Source organism: Manis pentadactyla, chromosome 13 (assembly GCF_030020395.1).
Source record: "Manis pentadactyla isolate mManPen7 chromosome 13, mManPen7.hap1, whole genome shotgun sequence".
NCBI classification, from domain to species: domain Eukaryota; kingdom Metazoa; phylum Chordata; class Mammalia; order Pholidota; family Manidae; genus Manis; species Manis pentadactyla.
Genome location: NC_080031.1, coordinates 47025492 through 47030612, shown reverse-complemented (window position 1 = coordinate 47030612; position 5121 = coordinate 47025492). Strand labels below are relative to the sequence as shown.

The 5121-nt window shown below is 38.3% G+C and overlaps 1 pseudogene; it reads left to right on the top strand.

Moving 5' to 3' along the window:
* Positions 1-1599: 1599 nt before the first annotated feature.
* LOC118929269 (26S proteasome non-ATPase regulatory subunit 12-like) lies at positions 1600-2631 on the top strand (annotated as a pseudogene).
* The last annotated feature ends 2490 nt before the right edge of the window (positions 2632-5121 follow it).

Below are 5121 nucleotides of genomic sequence, written 5' to 3'. Positions count from 1 at the left end.
AAGGTGAAAGAAAAGAAAACATCAGAGTGATTACACACAGGAGGATGAGAAAGTAACCTCAACATGATGTAACATTACAAAACCACAGGGAATACAGAAAGGAAAGAATAGTAATTACAAAAAGAAATACAAAATAATTGACACAATGGCAATTATATATATATATATATATATATATATATATATATATATATAACTACTTTAAATGCAAATGGGCATGTTTTTTTCAAAACCAGGAGTCATCTGTATGTAGCACAGAAAGACTCATTTCAGAAATAAGGATAAATACAGAATGAAAATGAATATACACAAAAAGATGTTCCAGGGAATTGGGAGTGAAAATAAAGCAGCTATTATCACAGAAGAGAAATTGACTGGAAAAAGAACAGTGTAACAAAATGGAGTCTAACATAAAAACAAAGGAATCAGTCCTGCAAGAAGATACAGCACCTTTACATATATGAACCCAATAAAAGGGAACTTAAATATATAAAACAAATATTAACAGTCTGAAACAGCAGTTGACAGTAAACAGTTATTATTTATGACATTAATATTCCATTTATATCAATGCATAGATCATCCAAACAGAATATCAACTGGCTTATAAAGTCCAAAAACATTGGCATTAGATAGCACATTATACCAGATGGTCTAAAGAGATACATACAGAATATTCCATCCATAATCAACAAAGATTCTTCTCAAGTGAATGTCAAATGCCCTCCAGGGGAAATCCCACATAAGCCTCAAAAGAATTCTCAATAATTAAAGAAGACAAATTCATAAATATTTTATTCCCACCCAAGTTGACATAAAACCAAAATGAAGTAAATAAATATAAGGGAAAGCCACAAAAAATGCAGAAATTAAACAACATGCTTCTGAACAACCAAAGCTCATCAAAGAAAGCATAGGAAAAAAAAATGCCTAGAGACAAATGAAAACAGAAATATTAAATTAAAAATTCTATCAGAATCAGCAAAACTACTTATAAGTGGAAAGTTCATAGCAATAAAAGCCTACTTCAAGAAACAAGGAAAATTTCAAATAAAACATCTTATTTTACACTGAAAGGAGCCAGATAAAGAAGACAAACAGGACAGGAAAAACTATCCTGTGGTCATGGATGAGAAGAAAGAGCATTGTCCAAATGACATCCTCTCCAAACAATTTACAATTTCAATGCAATCCCTGTCATAATACCAATAGCATTTTTCCATTACCTAGAACAAATATCCAAAACTTATAAAGATCCACAAAGATCATGAAAAACCAAAACAATCTTGAGAAAGAAGTCAAAAGCTGGAGTATCATGCTTCCTGACTTTAAGCTACACTACAAAGGTATAGTCATCAAAACAGTATGGTACTCACAGGAGAACAGACCCTAAGATCAATGGAACAGAGCAGAGAGCACAGACATGAGCCCATACACATATGGTCAGTTAATGTGTGACAAAGGAAGCAAGAGTATACAGTGGGGCTCCGGTGTGACTGACATAGGGGGATGCTGGGGGTGCTCGCCCCGGGGCAGTGGTGCACTGATGGGCACATCGCCATGGTGGAGGTGGGCTTGGGCACATGGGGATCCAGGCTGCCCATGTGCAGAGAAGCTGGTGGAGGAAGGAGGGCCTCAGAAAGTCATTGGAACCTCTCTCTTTGGAAAAACAGACCCGTAGTACATCTGATATGGTGTCCACATCCTGTGTCTTAGTTGTAGTAGTGAAGTTGTGCTTCACGAAGCTAAAGAATGGTATTTACTGAACGAAAATATTATGCATTTATCAACAAGATGGAGTCTGTTAAAACAAGCTGTTGCAAATTGGCTCAACAGTGCTGATCTTATGTTGATGAAATTACAGACCTTCCAATCAAACTTCAATTAATTGAAACTCTACAAATGATCACAGAGGGAAATTTTGTGTTGAAATTGAGCATGCTCAACTGACTAAGGCATTAGCAACTATAAAAGAGCAAAATGGTGATGTGAAAGTGGTAGCCTCTGTTTAACAAGAGCTTTAGGTGGAAACCAATGCGTTACTAGAAAAGGAAGAGCAGGTGGAGTTTATTTTGGAGCAAAATAGGCTCTGCCCAGCTGTGAAGGATTACATCCGTATCCAAATCATCAGAAAGAGAATTAACACCCAGTTTTTCCATGAGGAAAATACAAAGAAATTACAGATTACAGTTGAAATACTGTAACTTAATGATTCAGCTGAATCAGCCTGAGGGCTCCTATTTGCCTACTTGCAAGCACTACATATATGATCCTCTTTGCAGAGGGCAGAAAGGGAAACGTGGCAGCAGGCTCTGAAAAGTGTGTCTCCTATGTTACCCTGGCTCCATTTGACAACCAACAGTCAGATTTGGCTCACTGAGTGAATGATGACAAGAAGATAGAAGAAATCCCTAAATGCAAGGATCTTTTAAAGCTTTTTACCACAATGTAGTTGATGCATTGGTCCCAGTTGTTGAAGACTATGGAATAGAATTAAGGAAAGGTCCTGCTTCCCTAGTCCCTCACATCCAAGAAGGGCTTCAAAAGAGAATTCTGGTCCCCACTGGGCTGACCTTCCTGACTGCTGAGGGGAGATGGGGGAATTATGGAGGAGGACTCAGAGGAACCTAACACCCAAGGTCTGAGATCAGCAGCCGTGCTAGTCAGTTTTCTAAATGGGTGATGGGTGCCCCAAGTTATGCACAGCAGATGGTGGGTCACTATCAGGAAAGTAAAAGAAATATGCCGGTTGTTTCTGACACCCACCCTTCAAATGGCATTCTGGATGGGCCACCAAAGATGTTACTGGCTGAGATGCTGTTTCTTCCAAGGATCATGTCTTAGAGGTGGCAAAGAATGAAGCCAGAAGACAAGATGAGGAGTGAAGAAGAAAGGAAATCTAACACTTTTCAGGAAGGGCTCCAAGGAGGGATGCTGCTGGGGCTGCACTGTTTAAGGTTTATAAGCCCAAACATGGAGTGAATCAAGCAAGTGGCTGAAGTCACTGCTAGGGGCTGTTGATATGGCCGAGCTGGGATCAGAGAAAAGAAAACCTCCCTTTTTCCCTCAGGCTGATTTTCCCAGATGTCCAGGATGAGGCGTCTTTGCTGAGAAGCCTTGACCCTAGTTCTCTTCTGCCTGTGTCTTACCGGAACCTTGAGCTCTACCTGCCTGTGTCTGACTTACACCTGCCTTAATTACATCAGGATTCAGGTCACAAAGAAGTGGGCAGAGTTAAGGATTTTCATCAGGGGATAGAGAATGACCCAAAAGCATCAACGAAAGGCTGCAACGGGAGGCGCAGGGGTTTCCAGGATCCATAGCAGCTGAAGTTGCAGGAGGATGACCACTGTGAGACCTGGGCTGCAAGTGAAGGGACTCAGACACCTCCAGCACAGATGGTGCTGAGATAGTCAATACTCAGACCTCAGTCTGCTCCTACCTGCCAGTCACCTGCTGGGGTCTCTCAGTGGTCAAACCATCCAGAAGGCAGAGGGACAAGTAGAAGACAAGGAGGAGCTTTTCCTTCTCAGATGGTGGGGGCTAAATTAGTCAAGTATTATACAGCATGAGAATTAACACTTTATATCAAAATTTAAAATCCTTCATCATTTGCACCAATAATACCCTTCTGGGAATCTGTCCTACAGAAGGAATCATATATGTGATTGACATACCTGTTCTAGACACTCATCTTTCAAATAATACTTACCAACTAGTAAATACAGTACCACTAAGTTCATCAATAGCCCATTTATTTTAAAATCACTGACATATCCACCCTATAGATTATGACCCAGTCTTCATGCACCAAATTGGTAAGACATCAAAACTAGCATGCTGAGCAGAAAAACCATGTTGTAGTCCCATGCTTGATTCTCTTATTTAAAAAGAAGTTTGAATTACATAATTCAGGGTTCCTAGACATAACAGTAGAGGTTTATGCTTCCTAAACTCAGCGTCTAACAGGCACAGAAAGAATTTATTTACAAATAATAGTCTAAGAAGGGGAAGAGGTAATTACAACTATTTTAAATGCCAATTTTATCTATCTAGTTAAGTAAGTCTTATTTTTAGCAAATCCCTGGAAATGGTATTGTTCATTCTATTTCTTTAAGTTTTATCTTTCAAACACATTGAAGAAAGCAGAAAATTTATGAAAAATGTTGTCAAGCTTCTCTACCTAATTTGTGTTGTTTAATTCTTAAATTTGGATAAAGAATTTCAATCACTGTCCTTAATGTGCTCTGGAGGGTATAGAAACCTGACGTCCTGTTACCATGTTATTGAATGATCAATTCGTCTAAATGGTGGTGGTATCACTGTCATAAACACATGAACAAGTAAGAAGCTTGAAAGTGTGCACTACTTCAGTGCACAGCTAGTTATTTGGCACTGTAAGCAAGAGCGATTGAATGCCTGGAGCGCTTCTATTTCAGTTTTTAACTCTACATATAAGAACTTTCCAGCAGCAATCATTCCTCCCTAAGAATTCTAAGTATTAGATTCTATATATAATTTTTCAAATATTTTTCCATCTACATAGTTCCTGTAAATTCTTATTACCAATAATGAAAAAAGTAAATTTTGAACACATTATCTAAAAATAATCATTCTAAAATCACACTTAAGTAAACTTTTTGATTTGAAATAGAGTAATCTAAAAAAATTCGGAAAAAAAATTTTGAAACAATATAGCTCCACACCAGTTTCTGTTTCATTTGTTCCATTTTTCTCTCCGTGTCTAGGACACTGAAAGTGGAACCATCAAATGTGTGTATAATTATGGTCCAGCAAATTGAGGGCTGAGGTATACAATTATCAATTACTTTTTAATTACAGCATGTGTATGGTATTCATTCATTTTACTTTGACAAAAATATTGGAAATTTGTTTCCCAACATTGTTTCCTAAAGACTGCATGAGTCTTAATTTATAGTCATGACCTAATCAAGTGTGTCAAAAGGAAAAGGGAAACCATCTGATTCTTTACAAATTAGACACAATACATTGGAATATGGAGAGCAACCACGTCTGTAGCTTTCTTTAAAACAGGTGCACCAAGGCCCCACACACTCCAAATACTGCCTCCCCCCAGGCCTTCCTGCTGCTCAGGCATAA